Source organism: Podarcis erhardii (genome assembly GCF_964252035.2).
Source record: "Podarcis erhardii genome assembly, chromosome: 8".
Taxonomy (NCBI): domain Eukaryota; kingdom Metazoa; phylum Chordata; class Lepidosauria; order Squamata; family Lacertidae; genus Podarcis; species Podarcis erhardii.
In genome coordinates, this window is record NC_138499.1 from 36,998,416 (window position 1) to 37,017,209 (window position 18,794).

Below are 18,794 nucleotides of genomic sequence, written 5' to 3' on the forward strand. Positions count from 1 at the left end.
TTGTGGACCAGGTGCTCTCTCCCGGCCCCCCTACATGTGGAGAGGAGACTTCCTGTCCAGACTCTTTGTTATTTTGGCCATCGTCCTCTGCAGGAAGTAAAGGTGGGGACAGTGTGTGTGTGCACTTGCTACCCTCAGTGCATCGGACTGGTTTGCAAGGTTTGTGTTTCTGTATTTTTTTGTGCATCTGATTTAAATGGCTTATCTATTAGGTTCTGTGCAGGTGTGCCTGTTTTAGTAATGAACATAAACACCGATATCACCAGAGCAAAAGTTTGGCGCAGAAATCCAGAGCCCTGCTCAGAATAATGAGCAAGAGGCCCACCAAACCAAAGAGGGCTGGCTTGCCACACTTAGAAGAAAGTGAAGTAATACACTGCCTTGGCAACAAGGAAAACTCTTGGGAAAACTGTGCAGAACAAGCATAGCTGCAGCATCACAAATATGAAAGGAGGACCTGAGCATTTTTGGGTTGGCGATTCCCCTTATTTCCTTTAGGTGGCAGTATATGTTTGTGGCTTTTATATCACAGAAAGAGAGAGAGAGAAAGTGAGAAGGAAGAGAAATATTAAAAAGTGTGTGGGATGATTGCATGCTAATACTTAGTTGCAGCAGCTTCAGTTTCCCAGAAAACAACCGCGTAAGCAATTAAAAGATAATATTTTATAAGGGAAATGCCTCTGTTGCCAAAGCAAGTGTGCACTTGTTGGAAGAGGATGCAGTCTAATGATTCTGAACAATGCGGCTGATTGGACTGTTGCCTAATCTGGCCTAGATGCTCCCCGCTCCAGTTTCCCCTCTGCACTGTCTTAAAGAGAAAGGGCCGAGGTGGGGGGAGGGGCTACAACACTGGCCTTCAGTGCTAGGCAACAGTTAACTGTGCAGCCATTTGAATAGCAGCGTAGAAGAAGACCCACAGCCTCCCCACCCCTTTACTGTCTTAGAGAGGTGGCTAGCTACTAGTATCATCGGGTGATTTCAGATGCCCAATAAAAGCATTCTGAATGAGCTGCAGCTAACCATAAACTCAATGTTGCCTCCGCCCCCCCCCCCCGCCTCTAGTGACTGAGGCTATTCAAACGAAGGAGCTGAGTTAGCTCAACTGACTTGTTTCCAGGCCTCACAAGCTTCTAAACCACAGATCTGTGGGGAGAGTATTCGCATTTACATTGCCTTCCCACCGCCCACAGAGTCTTCTTGTCCCCTCCAGCTGTTTCTTCTTGTTGCTCCAGCTGTAGAGGGGAAACCATCCCTGGCTGCCTATTTCTCCTACAAATGTTCTGTCTGGGTTATTATGGATAGCCTTTATGAACTGAGCAGTAGCGTAGTGTGGGTTGCCAGGCTCCCTGGCAAGGCAAGTATTGCACCCCCTCCATGGCGGGGGGAAACCCCAAACCCAAACATACCCCTTGCATCCCTACATTTGGTGAGGTGGGTATTAAGAGAGCCAGGCTCTCTTAAGGGAGCCCACAAAGTTTCAGACTTGTGGTGCTTCTTTGGCAAAAGTGCTGAAGGGCTTTTTCTAGGCACAGTGCAGGGCGATGGCTGGAGGATAGGGGGAGAGGAGGGGCTGGGCCGAGTAGCGACCCACCTCCACACGAGGGTGTGAGAAGAGAAGAGGAAGTTATCATTATACAATGATATACAATGATATACAATGAGTTGAAAAAGATGTTTAAATATACATTTGTGAAGAAACCAGAAGCTTTTCTGTTAGGAATTACAGGAAGAGAAATTAACAAAAGTGATTATAAACTTTTTCAATATGCAGTGACTGCGGCAAGAATCCTAATGGCCCAAAAATGGAAACAAGAGGAACTACCAACACTGGAAGAGTGGAGGCTGAAATTAATGGACTTTGCAGAATTAGATAAACTGACTGGAAAAATTAGATACCAGAAAGATCACAAGTTCACTCAGGACTGGAGAAAGTTTACGATTTATCTGGAAAATATTTGTGATGAACAGACAACGCTAGTTGGATTTAAAGAGGCTTTGTGATGAGAAAGGGTATTGTAAAGAGAAAATGAGATGTAAGGATATTAAAAACTGACAATATATTATAAAGGAAATGCGGAACAAATATAAAAACATGAGGATTGTGGGAGGAGCTGGTGGAAGTCAAAAAACTTGTAAATTGTTGAATATGGTTGTGTTTGAACAATTTGTAAAAGAATTTTTTTAAAAAAATTAATTAAAAAAAAAAAGAGAGAAGAGGAAGTTAAGAAGGGGGATTATTTCTGTGCCGGCTTAAATGCCACGCAGACACTGCCACTGCTGCTCCAAGGCTTCAGTTCTGATGCAGAAGCCAGTCCCCATGGCCAGGGTGGAACATTGGGGAAGGGAGCAGCAGGGTGTCCTTCACCCAGGAAGGAGGGTGTTGAGTGGCTTTTCTTTCCCCTCAACCTCTGTCCAGTCCATTAACTCCCCACTGCAAAGGGGCTGAGGGGACAACTTCTACGCCCTGTACCCCTTCAGCTAACTGACTCGGTACCGCAGCCTCTTCCGTCTCTTAGGGATGGCTGTTTCAAGCGGGTGAAGAGTCACCTCAGCTCTCACCAGTCATTACAACTTCCAATGGCTATTATCTCCCCCACTCTCCTCCCCACTTTTATGTAAGTGCAAGGTGAGGAGGATAGAATGAGAGAAAATGAGTCGGCTGTGGTGGCTGAGGGCACAGCTCCACATCACAAGCCCCTTCTTGGTCTGCTTCACTCTTGTTACAATCCTTCCCGCCTATCGCTCCCTGGTTTTGTTCTGACCATGCCCTTTCTGAGCCTAACTGACAGTTGCTTCCATTCTGGGAGAACCCATGGGCCTTTGTTTAGAACTACAAGCCCAGCTCTAGGCATTGTCCCATTGGCTGGCAGAGCCGGCGCTCTATAGCCCTGGCCAAAGGTGCTGCTGAGGAAATTTCTGAGGTGCAGCTGTGGCTCAGCGACTTTGAGGGCTCGGTTGAGTGAGGAGGGGAAATTTTGTGCCCCTAAGAATTTTGCACCTGGCACGACCACCTCTGCTACATCACTCCCAGTCTGTAATCACTTTTATGAGTAAACTCTGCCTCTTTCTTTGCCCAAGGAGTACGTTCACCCAAGAAAGCCTTCTTGTTTCTGTTTATCTCTGACCACCTGTGTACCTCTGTCCTTTTTATCTGTGCCCTCCTCATCCGGAAAAAAATAACAGCATGAAGTCTCTAAAGGCAGTATTCTATCATCTTTATTTACAATGAGTGAGTAGGGCCCAGCTATTGTTACATGGAAACCTGCAAGACTATTAGTGCGCAAGGTGTTATTTGCAAAGAATAACTGAGCCCAAACTGTAACCAGAAGTCATACAGACTTGGCATTACTGTCACATCTTGCTGTAACCCCTTTCACTCCTGCCTTTATCATTGCTTCATGACAACCATTTTGCGTCTTATTGTTATTGAGCGTGTTCTTTTAAAAATCAATGGCAAATAGAAACATAAAAAGCAGTGAGGAACAGGAGACAGTTGGGGTCCCTTCTAAGCGCCAAGATATGTTTTCAAAGGAGAGTATTGTTGAAAGTGCTGGGGGTGTGAGGGAGGAAAGAACTCTTTGATGCCATGGATTCATAAACACATCAGAACATTAATTCTTTTTGTGGTTTCATTTGATTTCTTGTTGTTGTTGTCCATAAGCCCGTCAAATTCACACCCTTAGTATGTTTGGTTTTTGTTTCGTTGCCCTCTAAAACTCTTCAGAGATCTGTTTGGTTTGTGACCATTTACTGCGGTGGACAAACTGCGAGATTCTGGAGAGCCGTGACCCATGTGTTTTTTTTTTAAAAATAAAGCAACCACAGGAGGTTCTGGTTTGGATTTTATTAGGTCTGACGTTCCTACCCACCCCAACAACAGCAGGACTAACAGAAGGACTGGAGAGCATAATTTAGATCTAGAAAATGGCATGGATGATTCAAAGGAGACATGGATTTGTGGACAAAGAGGAATTTAAGCATGAACTTGTGGGCAAATCTTGTGCAAGTATTTTTCCAATGTGAGCAAATTAAATCTGCAGTGTAATGTAAAGTTCAGATTCTGCCAAAAAACAAAACGAAGAGGCCATCACCTAATCCTAAATCTGCATGGGACTGCAGTCCATAGCTATCAAGATCCGCTGCATGGAATATTCAGCAATGCATTGCATATTGAGGGTGAAATTTGTAGCTGTCTTGCAAAGTTCATTTTGGATTTCTTAAAGCAGGTTAAATGCAAAGTGTAATATGAAAACAGGAATAATAAAGCTGGAATAGTGCGATTAGACTGGATCTAGCCAATACAAACTTCCTTTTCAGAGGGAAGACAATGCCCGGCTTGTCTCTTCTTGAGTGCCCACCAAAGGCATAGTTGTGTTCAAGTTAAATAGTTCACTGTTAGCAATGAAGGATGCTCACGCATCTTTAGACCATAGCAACTAAGACTGTTTTACTGTGGAAACATAAATATGAAACAAAGATCCAACCTTCATGGAGTAATGGTTATGACTTTCCCTCTCACTAGAAAGAGTAGATAATTTGGCACTAGAAATGTGTGTTTTTTAAAGGGACAAAACTGTGTGGAATCTAGACCCATCAAGTGATAAGTGTTGCGATCTACTGAATCCTTTAATTTTGCCTTCTTTCGCAAAGTGGCTTTCTATCTAGCACTTAAAATTTATAACATGTAGTTACTAAAGGGACTTAACACTGACATTTACCTCCCATAGTAATCCTTTGAATCCCATTTATTGTACATTTCTGCTGAATGACATAAAAAATAATGATTTGATTTCATTAGCAGGCATCTTATAATGAGGTACATTTTCTCTGCCATTCAGAAAATGCCTGAATTAGCTGAGGCGCCTTTGCAAAGGAATAAGCTTGGGGGGGGGCACCTAGTAAGGGTTTGCTTTAATGGAGAGGTGAACACATCACTGAGCAGTACGGCGAATAGTATGCATTAAGTTATCCTGCTGGAATACAGTTCTCATCATTCCTGATGGAGGCCTAATGGGAGTTGGAGTTCAACAATGTCCAAAGGGTTACAGGTTAGCTACTCTAGGCTATGTTCAGCACGCCTCCAGATTTCCTCTGGTACCCTCCTGAAATGCAGAAGATCCTAACTTTCTAAGCACTGTACACAAGAACTTTCTTCTGCTACATTTCCTATAGAATCTGATTCCTGGCCTATTGAGTGCAAATCAGTGTAGCTATGAAGGGGCCAAAACTGCCATATATTAATACCTTTCAGCCTGCATGCTTGGAGCTATCATCAGAGAATGATCTGTGGATTCAAGTGTCTTGCTATTGTTTCATTTTATTGGACATAAGTAGTGCCTGGGTTACCTTATTCTATTTCCCTGTGTACTAACCCTCAAGCAATCCTAACACGTTGTAAAGATGCAAGTTATAGGGCTCTAGGTAGCACTTTTCTGTTATAAATATAACCTTGCCCATTAGCTACTGACAGTTGCATCGCATAATCTAAACACTTCTTTTGATCAAATGCCTCCAGAATAAACAGGACAGACAGTGCACTCAATAATAATAAGAAGAAAAACAGGCACCACACACACTCATAAATATGATTCCAAGGCCCTTTAGCCAGGGTTCTATATCTGACCTAGTGTTATTATAATTCAGAAGAAAATACAAGTCACTACAGCTTTGGTGGTGTAACATGCATTGTTTTGTTACGTCAGGGAAGATGGACTTGCAAAAGAGACAGAGTTCTAGGGATAATTTCATGATTCATAAAGGCGGGACACAAAAACAAGTTGTAAAGAAGAGGTCATGATAGAAAATTATATCTGATTTTTCATTTTTCCTCTAGAGTTAATTTGCCGACATCGTTATACAGACAACTCTTCCATCCGAGGCATGCCCAACCGCTGGTGCGCATGCCATTTTTTTACACCAGAAGGGGGTGGAATGGGGGCAGAATGAGCAGTGCAGTCTTACACATGTCCCACTGACATGTGGGGTGCCACAGAATGCAATGCCTGCATAAATGGGGAGTTGCCCATATATGTTGTTGTTTAGTCATTTAGTCGTGTCCGACTCTTCGTGACCCCATAGACCAGAGCACGCCAGGCACTCCTGTCTTCCACTGCCTCCCGCAGTTTGGTCAAACTCATGCTGGTAGCTTCGAGAACACTGTCCAACCATCTCATCCTCTGTCGTCCCTGTCTCCTTGTGCCCTCCATCTTTCCCAACATCAGGGTCTTTTCCAGGGAGTCTTCTCTTCTCATGAGGTGGCCTCAAGTATTGGAGCCTCAACTTCACGATCTGTCCTTCCAGTGAGCACTCAGGGCTGATTTCCTTCAGAATGGATAGGTTTGGTCTTCTTGAAGTCCATGGGACTCTCAAGAGTCTCCTCCAGCACCTTAATTCAAAAGCATCAATTCTTCGGCGATCAGCCTTCTTTATGGTCCAGCTCTCACTTCCATACATCACTACTGGGAAAACCATAGCTTTGTGTGTCTTTTCGTTTCCTTTCTCCTTTTTTTGTATTTCTATTTAATTCAATTTATTTTATTATTTCTATAAGCTGATCTGGGAATATGAATAAGGGTGATATAAAAATAATTAAAGTCACCATCGATCAGTCAGTCAGTCAATAAGGTCATTTTCCTGGGTGCTTGACTTTTGCAAGATTAGTCCCCGCTGTCTCCACTTTTGACTGATTCTGTGATGCACTTGGGACTGATTTCTGAATTAAGGTGCAAGGCTTCCTCACAGCACACTCCATCTCCTCTGTTCCCACAGAGCAGGAACCATGTTCTGCTCCTCCACACGACCAAACCATTCCAAGATGGCGGCTGCTGCAGACCAAAACATGGTGGGTTGCTGGAAGGGCTAATGGCAGGACTGGATCGGAGAGCGAGGAAAGAGTCTAGATTTAACTAAAGACTTGCAGCTGGTGTACCCCTGAGCATTTAAGAGGCTGTGCATATGTTACAGAGACCCTTCACCAGAAGCTTCACCCACTTTTCATGTCCCTTTCTCCTGCCTTGTGACCTGCACAGTGCTAAAAAAAAACCTTGTGCTGACCGCAGCTGCAAAGATGAAGCATGACCAGAAGGAACAGAGTGTGGCCTCTGCAAAGGGAGCTGACTCTCCAATACTTCTTGACTATGCTGGCAGAGATGAGAGTACTCTGTCTAAAGATAGATCCGACCTAGTCCAATAACCTTTAATTTGTCCCTGGCTGTGAAATTTATGTTCCCTTGCTCATTACGGATACCCATATGAAATACTGAGCTTCAGCTTACCCCTTCCACAAACATCCCTTTAATAACAGCTGCATTTCAATAGCTTTTCCATTTGAGCCCTTTTTGGATATAACATTAGGAACGATTCCTTCTTATTTCTTTCAGTGAGTCGGACAGAAGTGTTGTCATATGGAATGCAATAAATGTCCGTTTGTCTTAGAGGACACTGAACAGCCGTTTAGATTCATTCCCCGCAAACAGCATTATCTTCAAAACTCTAATAAACCTGGAGGAGGAAGGAGATACCCACGACCTTTGGCATTTTAAAAGAAGCCAAGGTCCACAATTAAAATATCCATAACTTACCAGAAGTGGAAGGACTATAAGCACTATTACCAGCTGTCAGCACCTGGGGAAAAAACCTAAACTGAAAAGCTAGAGAAATGAGATATGAAAACTAATGGAGGGGGGGATTATATGTGTCCCTGTGGTTTATTGCCACAGTGTCATAGGTTATATGTTCTACCAAATTAAGCAACCCAGAGGAAACAATAGCTCTGAGATAAAATGTAACACAACTGGGGCGCAGAAGAAAGGACTGACTCCTAAGAAGATGGTGTATAAAAAGCACTGGTTTGCCGCAAATCAGAATCAATGTAGCCTGTGCAACTGGTTGCTTTTTGAGTCAGACTGCTCTGCTTTTCACGCTTTGTAAACCACTAAATCTGCTATACATAACCACCCAAGTGCAAATAACAAAGGGTCTTGAAGCACCTTAAAAACTAACAAACGTACAACAGCATATGGTTTTGTGGACTTAGATATCCAGTCCCACTCCATACACCAGGCAGGGGTGGAATGAGCAGAGATGTTCTCCCATCCAGGTCTCCCAGCAAAGCTGGCCTTCTACTGGACTCCATCAATGAAGAGTATCAGTGCTGACCTTCCACTCTTGCCTGCCGGCTGGACAAGCCACTAGCATGTTCTCTGTTGGCAGAGCCCTCAAATGTGTCCTTCAGTTCTCATGGTACTTCTTGCTTCCTAGATGAAGGGTAGGGGTGTGTGGGTGTGTAGCGACTAGCCAGCTGTACAAAGCTGCAATTTATCTTCATTGCTCCACCCATTTTTACCTTTAACCCCTCCAACCACTGGCATGTGGCCCCTGGGAAATTGGCCAGCAGGAAATGTGGCCCTCGGGTTGAAAAAGATACTCCAGCCCTGTTCTAAGAGTCTGAACCTGAGTCGTCGTACTTTCTACCCATCGAACCATGCCACTTTCCCATGGCTCATACTTCCTTGGGCCTAACCAATTCAGACATGCAGAACCACACCTTGACGTATGTTTGCGCCCCATTGTTTTTCCATTCATAGATTATGCAGATGGAGCATTATTTATCGTCTGCGGGAAAGTTCCTTTTGAAGTCAAACTTGTCCGACGTGCTTCTCTCTTGCACAAAAACCCCAGGGCCCTTTCCTGTATGCTTGTCACGCTGACTCAGCAGAACATCGACACTGCAAAGCTGTCCTCTTGCTAGTACAGACTGCCTAATTTTTTCCACATGGCTGCCCATAACATTAAATGAAGAACTGAACATACTTGCCGCACTTGTGCCGCTTTCCCACAGCTGGGACAAATTAATATTGAGTGCATTTTTCACTAGACTTCTGCCACGGAAGAAATGGTCTCTGAGAAGAAGCGATCAGGAAGGAAGGAAAACTCAGAACATCTTGTTTCTGCGTGGTTCCTGATGTACAAAAAGGCATTAATCTTCCCATCACACCTAAGTTGCCTCCTCCCTATTACTCACTCGAGGAGTGTGAAACCACAAAAGGGTGTAGAGGCTTAGCAGGGTAGGGGATTTTTTTATGTCTCACAGAATTTTCATCATTCAGTTCGTTCATTCAGGAACTGGGTTGTTGACTTTAATACTATAAGCACAGTCAGACCTCCCCGAACACTCTGCAATTCATATGTAGCACTTCCTTTTTCTGCATGAATCCTCAAGAATTTGCCTCTATTTCAAGGCACAGGGGAAACGGCTTTCTTTTTCTTTTCTTTTTTGGTTTTGACACATCTTCATTCTTCATTAGCCTTTTTCATACAATAAAAACACGGGGAAGAGCGAGATCGTGCACATTGTCCCCACTCTGCACACCCACATGTTCAACTTACTGTGTGCGTAGATCCCATGAACATGCATAGAGGTCCTGCTGTGCGTGTGCATGATTATTTCCATATACAATCAAGAATTCTTCAAGAGTCCTATATGTGCATAGCTGTATCCTTGTATGTGTGTTAAGCTGAACAAAGGCGATCAAGATTCAGGCCTGGCATCAGTGCCTGGCTTCTGAGGGCAACAACCACAGCTCTAGTAGGCTCCACCAGCAGTCATCTTTTTGTGGGTTGGGTAAGTCTTGGCCCTGATTAATTTATTGTTTGATGGGCATTTTCTATATCTTGAATTGCTGTTGTTTCTATTTTCTCTGGTTTTAATTTGTTGTCAAATTGCTTTGAGACCTTTTACCATAAAAAGTGACTGGTAAATGAAATAAATAATGTTGCAGCATTCGAGGAACTTCGGTAATAGTTGCTAGGTAGATAGAAGAAATTAGATTTATTGAGAATAAGTTTAATTATGAAAAAAATGTGTATTGGCAATAAGTAATATGAATTTGAAATATGGAATAGACGGGAAGTTGGGTCTTGAGTGTTAAGACCAATAGATGTTTTATTGTTTGCCAAGAAAATTATGTGTCTATGGTTATTTTTGTAATTTGTGTGTAATTTGGTATTTGTGTTTTTTTGTGTGTGTGTGTTTTCTTGTTGTATAAATAAATATTATTTACCCAAAAATAAAATAAATAAATAAATAATAAAAGGTCCTTTCCAAGTCATGTAGATTTGGGATTTCTACATTCCTCAGTGCGCACCTGAATATTCTCAAACATTCTGTATTTGGTGTAATTAAAGGGGATACGTCTTTTTGAATGACTTCTCTTTGAAGAGCAACTCTCTCACACTAGTAAAGGTAAAGGGACCCCTGACCATTCGGTCCAGTCGTGACTGACTCTGGGGTTGTGGCGCTCATCTCGCTTTATTGGCCGAGGGAGCCGGCATACAGCTTCCGGGTCATGTGGCCATCTGGCGAACCAGAGCAGCGCACGGAAATGCCATTTACCTTCCCGCTGGAGCGGTTCCTATTTATCTACTGGCACTTTGACGTGCTTTCGAACTGCTAGGTTGGCAGGAGCAGGGACCAAGCAACAGGAGCTCACCCCGTCGCGGGGATTCGAACTGCCGACCTTCTGATTGGCAAGTCCTAGGCTCTGTGGTTTAACCCACAGCGCCACCCGCATCCCACAATAAAAATAAAACTAATTTCTGTCTGACTAATGCTGGGGAGAGACTGTTAATATGCAAAGCCTATAACAATCAAATATGGAAAAGCCTTCCAAGCCTTTCTGCTTAATGCTACTTTATAATAATAAAACATTACACATGCAATAGCAAACTTTTCTTCTTGTCGTTTTGCAGCTTACATCTCAAAATGCTCAAGAATACACTGAAAGTTAAAATATAATGAGAGAACACAGAGGAAACTGCAGGTCCCTTCCCCATAAATAGCTTGCCATTGCCCATCTATAAACTCCACCTGCTGCCACATTTTCATGGGTAGACAAGATGACATAGTAATATCACCCCAGGGACAAAGGAGGAAATCAACTGTGGGACAGGAAGATGCAAAGGCTGGGCAAAATAGGAGTCTGTAGGAAGCAATACAAGTGCATAGAGATGAAGGAAGTCCAGCATGTATCTGGCTCTTATTTTAGGATTCTTTTTAAACTAAGGACTCCCAGAGTGCTAGTTTTGGGGGACTTCAACAGCCATGCCGAGGCAGCTGGCTCTGGGGTGGCTCAGGACTTCATGGCAGCCATGACAACCATGGGGCTGTCCCAACATGTCACATGTGGCAGGCCACTCTCCTAACCTTGTTTTCTCAAGTGGGCAGGAAGAGGGTGATTTCAAGGGAGAGGATGTTAACATCAGTCCCACATCACAGTCAGATCACTTCCTGTTGAGTTCTAGGCTTTCAGTACCTTTTCCCCACTGCAGAGGAACCAATGAGATTGGTCTGTCCTCAGAGGCTGATGGATCCAATGAATTTCCAGATGGCCCTGGCGGACTATCCGGCCCTAGTCAATCTCTACATCCAAATGGCTCAGGACCTTGACACGATCATTCCTGAGTTCCCTCTCCCAATTCATGGAGCCCGTTTGGCTCCCTGGTATACTCCAGAGCTTAGGACAAGGAAACAAGCTGAGAGACAGTTCAAACAAGAGTGGAGAAAATCTCTAGTCGAATGCAATTGAACCCTGGTGAGGGCTCACAATCAGGCCTACCTAGTGGCAGTGAAGGCAACAAAGAAGGCATGTATTGCTGCCTCCATTACATCCTCACCGGCAGAGCTTTTCTGGGTAGTGTGGAGCCTTTTAAAGTCTGGCTTGAAGGAGGTGGCAGAACCAAGAGCAGCTCGCTGTGACTTGTTTGCAAAGCATTTTGAGGATAAAATCACATACATCTGCTGGGACCTTGACTCCACTATTGCAGCAGGTGAATCTTGAGAGGTGTCCAGAGCACTGTCTAGTCCTGCTATGTTGAATGCGTTTCAGTTAGTAAGGCTTGAGGATATGGACAAGGTGCTTGGATCGGTCAGGGCAACCACTTGCACTCTGGACCCTTGCCCCCTTGGCTGTTAAAAACTAGCAGGGAGAGGACCACTGGCCAAGCCAGAGAGGTGATTAATGCCTCCTTGTGAGAGAGGGTGGCTCCTGCCTGCTTGAAGGAGGAAGCGGTAAAACCACTCCTCAATAAAGCCTTCCTGGATTTGGAAATTAATAACTAGCCAATCTCTTCTTCTTGGGCAAGGTTCTTCAGTGAATAATCGCGGACCACATACATTCCTTCTGGAGGAAACTGATTTTGTAGATCCATTTCAATAGCTGTTTACACCTGGTTTTGGCACAGAAACTGCTTTTGTCACCCTGTATCTTTTGGGGGAGAGACAGGGAAAATGTGCCCCTATTAATTCTCCTCAACCTTTCAGCAGCTTTCAATACCATCAACCATGGCTTCCTTCTAGAATGTATGTCTGAGTTAGGGGTGTGTGGCACCAGTCCGGTTTTGTCTTATAAAGCCTTAAACAGCTCAGGACCGCAATACCCCAAGGACTGCCTCTCCCCATGTGAACCAACCTGAACCCTGCCATCATCAGCTGAAGCCCTTCTTCCTGTGTCTCCTTCATGAATAGGCCAGTGGGTGGGAACACGAGGGCAGGCCTTTTCTGCAGTGGCTTCCCAGTTGTGGAATGCCTAGTGCCTCCGTTGCATATCTTTAGGCGCCAGGCAAAATTATTCATCTTCTCCCAGGCCTTTGGCTAATTAAATAATTTATGGCCTTTTAAACTGTGGGTGGGTGGTGTTATTGTTTTTGTCTGTTATTATGGTATGTATTTTTATGTTTTTATATTGTAGGTTGTCCTGCGATCTTCGGGTGAAGGGTTGTATACAAATAACAGCAACAACAACTTTAAACACAAGCTACTTGCAGGATGTGTATATGTGAGAACGTTGCTGCTCGCTTCTGTAAGATTTAGGGTGCTTCCAGAGTGGTGGTGGGTTTTGCGGTACAGATGCTCCTCATGCACGCAAGTTTGCTGCGGTGCCCACACAACTGTTGTTGGCAGCAGGATGCTTGTTCTCTTTTAATCTCTATTTACTCTTCCCTTGGAAAACCTGTTGCCAATGACCCCTTTGTGGTATCTGGAAGATCTGCTTGCCATATTTTCTGTAACCACCCATATTTAGACATATGCCAGTTTTCACTTCACGTTCATTTCCAGTTGGTATAAACACACACACAGAGAGAGAGAGAGAGAGAGAGAGAGAGAGAGAGAGAGAGAGATTTATAGTATCTCTGACAAATAGGAGCTATGATATAAGGGAAAGGTCCTGTAATCTCTTTTCAGTTGTGGTTTCATAAAATTGAATTAGGCCTAATTTGTTCTTTCAGCTCTTGCCCATAGCAAGCTTTGGCAGACAGATGGTGTTTGTGTGCTGTAGGGCTGGGCTGATTCTTTGGGTGAGGCCTTTCAGATGCCTGGGCTTGTAGGAGTTACCTGTCCAAACCCAAATCCAAGATATATGTTTTTTCATTTAAATAGAGCAAGCAAAAATGGGAAGACATAAAGGGTTTGTTTTTTAAGCATGCATTTGGAGGCCAGCCTAGCACATGGATCAGAAATCAAGGCCAGACACATCTTTGATGGCAGGGATCGATGTATTGAAAACCAGGTCCCCAAAGACAACCTGAAGCAAACGCATAAAATTCTCATATGCCTTACATCCATGATCTGTGAAGAATGTGACTGTATTTACTGGCCAGCAGCCAACATTTCCATGGCAGGTAAAACATCTTGCTGGTGGCAGGCCTTTGCAAAACATACGGGGAAAGTATGCAGAACCACAGTGTTCCTTTCAAATTTCTCAGTCTATAATAGATAAATACATGCTACCCAATCCATGGAAGAGTTTATACCAGGATTTGGATCCAGACTTAGTCATCTTTTAAAATAGATGCATTGAAATGAAATGAATTAATACAAATCTACAGTGAAACCACAACCTGAATATTGTGTACAGTTCCGGTCACCTGACTTCAAACAGAATACTGTAAAGCTGGGGGCGGGGGGGGACTCAGCAAAGGGAAAACAAAATGATTGTGGTGTTAACATAATTCCCCTATAAGTAGGGGTGGGGAAAGCTTTCAATTCAGTTCACGTTTGAAAGGTGAACCACACCTTTCGAAACAATACAAGAAACTATTATTGGAAAATTGCACTGCTCCAGCCACCTAATGTGTACAAAAATGTGGCGGGCCAGCCCTGCTCATTCTGCTGGACATAGAATCATAAAAGCATAGAATCATAGAATTGTAGAGTTTGTAGATGACCTCCAGGGTCATCTAGTCCAACTCCAAATCAAGATTGATTGGATCCAAATCAAGATGTGTCTGTGATCACTTAGCTAGGTTAGAGAAAGGCACCTGGATGTTCCAGGGTTTTCACACTGCTATGCCTAGCCAGTGATAGTAGTACCTCTTTTGGATCAATGTATGCAGAGATCTGCAGGTACCAGCTGTTAAGTTTCTTGCCTTGCATGCCTGAGCTTCTGCTTTGCACACATTTCCCAGGCAACGTGACTGAGGCTTCTGGTGACAAAAGGCTTGGAATATACTTAAAATTAGAGGAAAGATGAAGTCCTTGGTAACTTTAGGGAAGCTTCTGAAGTCTTTCTCAACCAAATTTCTCTATGGATTCTAGAATTACAAATTACCGTATTTTTCGCTCTATAAGACGCACCAGACCACAAGATGCACCTAGTTTTTGGAGGAGGAAAACAAGAAAAAAAAATATTCTGAATCTCAGAAGCCAGAACAGCAAGAGGGATCACTGTGCAGTGAAAGCAGCAATCCCTCTTGCTGTTGTGGCTTCTGGGATAGCTGTGCAGCCTGCATTCGCTCCATAAGACGCACACACATTTCCCCTTTTTAGGAGGGAAAAAGTGAGTCTTATAGAGCAAAAAATACGGTACCTTGTCTTTTTCCTGAAGTGATAATGAAAATCCATAAATCTTTTGTGTTTCAATACTGAATTGTGCACAAAATAGTGTAGATGCATGGTTTGCTGGAAATTTCAGTCCCTTTGTTTGTTTGTTTTTTCCCTTGCTGTGCATTACGGAATGTGCGCAAGAAAAGGCAATCTTGATATGACTGTAAGGGCAGTTGTATGTATTGCACTTCTTTTTGTGTGGTGGCTTACCAAAGCGCAGGAGTGTACATGTGCTTCAGGAAAACATTGTGGAAAAAAGAGCTGTGATTATGACATAACAGGCATCACTGAAACCTGGTGGGATAAGTCCCATGACTGGAATGTAATAATGGAGGGTTACAATCTATTTCAGAGAAACAGACCAGACAAGAAAGGAGGAGGAGTAGCGTTATATGTCAGGGATGTGTATACCTGTGAAGAGATCCAAGATTTAGAACCTCAAAGCCAAAGTGAGAGCATTTGGGTCAAAATTAAGGGAGAGATGAATAACAGGGACCTCATTGTGGGAGTTTACTATAGATTCCCAAGCCAAACGGAGGACATAGATGATGCCTTCCTGGAACAGATGGCCAAGCATGCAAAAGGAAGGGAGATAGTAGTAATGGGGGACTTCAATTACCCAGATATTTGCTGGATGTCAAACTCAGCCAAGAGCATAAGGTCAAACAGATTCCTCACTGGCCTTGCAGACAACTTCGTTGTCCAGAAAGTGGGAGAAGCAACAAGAGGAACAGCCATTTTAGATCTGGTCCTAACCAATGTTGATGACCTGGTTAGTGGGGTAGAAGTGGAAGGATCATTAGGCACGAGTGATCATGCTCTTCTGAAGTTTACTATACAGCGAAAGGAGCAACCAAGCATACTAGGACTCAATTTCTTGACATTAAGAAAGCCGACTTCATAAAACTTAGGGAAGTGCTGGGTGAGATCCCATGGACAGTAATATTAAAAGGAAAGGGAGTTCTTGATGGCTGGGAGTTTGTTAAGAGGGAGATAGTAAAAGCACAACTTCAGGCAATACCAATGAGATGGAAACATGGAAGGTGCCTAAAGAAGCCAGGGTGGCTATCTAAAGAACTTTTAACTGAGTTAAGATTAAAAAAGGATGTGTACAAAAAATGGAAAAGGGGGGAAACCACCAAAGAGGAATTCAAACAAATAGCCAGCACGTGTAGACACAAAGTCAGAAAAGCTAAAGCACAGAATGAACTCAGGCTTGCTAGAGAGGTTAAAAGCAACAAAAAAGGCTTTTATGGGTATGTTCGTAGCAAAAGGAAGAACAAAGAAACAGTGGGATCACTCAGAGGAGAAGATGGTGAAATGCAAACAGGGGACACAGAAAGGGCTGAACTCCTCAATGCTTTCTTTGCCTCAGTCTTCTCCAATAAAGAAAACAATGCCCGACCTGAAGAATTTGGAGCAAATGATTCAGCAGAGGAAACACAGCCCAGAATAACTAAGGAGATAGTACAAGAATACTTGGCTAGTTTAGATGTATTCAAGTCTCCAGGGCCAGATGAACTGCATCCAAGAGTATTAAAAGAACTGGCAGATGTGATCTCAGAACCACTGGCAGTCATCTTTGAGAATTCCTGGAGAACAGGCGAAGTCCCGGCAGACTGGAGGAGGGCAAATGTTGTCCCTATTTTCAAGAAGGGGAAAAGAGAGGACCCAAATAATTACCGCCCAGTCAGTCTGACATCAATACCAGGGAAGATTCTGGAGCAGATCATTAAGCAAACAGTCTGTGAGCACCTAGAAAGGAATGCTGTGATCACCAATAGTCAGCATGGATTTCTGAAAAATAAGTCATGTCAGACGAACCTGATTTCGTTTTTTGACAGAATTACAAGCCTGGTAGATGAAGGGAACGCAGTGGATGTAGCCTACCTTGATTTCAGCAAGGCATTTGACAAGGTGCCCCATGATATTCTTGTAAAGAAGCTGGTAAAATGCGGTCTTGACTATGCTACCACTCAGTGGATTTGTAACTGGCTGACTGACTGAACCCAAAGGGTGCTCATCAATGGTTCCTCTTCATCCTGGAGAAGAGTGACTAGTGGGGTGCCACAGGGTTCTGTCTTGGGCCCGGTCTTATTCAACATCTTTATCAACGACTTGGATGATGGACTCAAGGGCATCCTGATCAAATTTGCAGATGACACCAAACTGGGAGGGGTGGCTAACACCCCAGAGGACAGGATCACACTTCAAAACGACCTTGACAGATTAGAGAACTGGGCCAAAACAAACAAGATGAATTTTAACAGGGAGAAATGTAAAGTATTGCACTTGGGCAAAAAAAATGAGAGGCACAAATACAAGATGGGTGACACCTGGCTTGAGAGCAGTACATGTGAAAAGGATCTAGGAGTCTTGGTTGACCACAAACTTGACATGAGCCAACAGTGTGACGCGGCAGCTAAAAAAGCCAATGCAATTCTGGGCTGCATCAATAGGAGTATTGCATCTAGATCAAGGGAAGTAATAGTGCCACTGTATTCTGCTCTGGTCAGACCTCACCTAGAGTACTGTGTCCAGTTCTGGGCACCACAGTTCAAGAAGGACACTGACAAACTGGAACGTGTCCAGAGGAGGGCAACCAAAACGGTCAAAGGCCTGGAAACGATGCCTTATGAAGAACGGCTAAGGGAGCTGGGCATGTTTAGCCTGGAGAAGAGGAGGTTAAGGGGTGATATGATAGCCATGTTCAAATATATAAAAGGATGTCACATAGAGGAGGGAGAAAGGTTGTTTTCTGCTGCTCCAGAGAAGCGGACACGGAGCAATGGTTCCAAACTACAAGAAAAAAGATTCCACCTAAACATTAGGAAGAACTTCCTGACAGTAAGAGCTGTTCGACAGTGGAATTTGCTGCCAAGGAGTGTGGTGGAGTCTCCTTCTTTGGAGGTCTTTAAGCAGAGGCTTGACAACCATATGTCAGGAGTGCTCTGATGGTGTTTCCTGCTTGGCAGGGGGTTGGACTCGATGGCCCTGGTCCAACTCTATGATTCTATGATTCCCTGCAATGCATATCTGCCTCAGATTCCTACAATGAGTGCACTAATGCTCAAAAGGGCCTCTCTAGATGCCATGGCCAGTACTGGCAGCTGGAAATAAGGTGAACTGCCTTATTATTCCTTCTGGAGGCTAATCCATGCAACTGAGACTTGTTTACTTATGTTCCTTCATGAAGAGAGCAATGTGTAGATTAGGGTTGCCATATTTCAAAAAGTCTAGGGGACGCAGGTGGCGTTGTGGGTTAAAGCACAGAGCCTAGGACTTGCTGATCGGAAGGTTGGCGGTTCGAATCCTGTGACGGGGTGAGCTCCTGTTGCTTGGTCCCTGCTCCTGCCAACCTAGCAGTTCGAAAGCACGTCAAAGTGCAAGTAGATAAATAGGTACCGCTCCAGGGGGAAGGTAAACAGTGTTTCCATGTGCTGCTCTGGTTTGCCAGAAGTGTCTTAGTCATGCTGGCCACATGACCCAGAAACTGTACGCCGGCTCCCTTGGCCAATAAAGTGAGATGAGCGTCCCAACCCCAGAGTCGGTCACGACTGGACCAAATGGTCAGGGGTCCCTTTACCTTTACCTATTTCAAAAAGTAAAATCAGAGGGGAAATTGGTTTTTCAGTTGACTTGCCAAAGATCCAGGACAAAGTGCCACATTTTTTAAATTCCCCCCCGGACGTCAATTCCACCTTTGAAATCCCGATAATGTCTGGGAAAATCCAAACGTATGGCAGCCCTAGTGTAGATCACTACACTTTCTTTAAATCCCTGCCATTTTTCATCAGCCCAAGGAAAATATTACATATTTGATAGACTTGGTGGATCGTGTGAATGCACTGCATTTTCATTCAATGGCTCAACTAGAGAGAAGATAACAGTTAATGGAAGCATTGCCTGTATT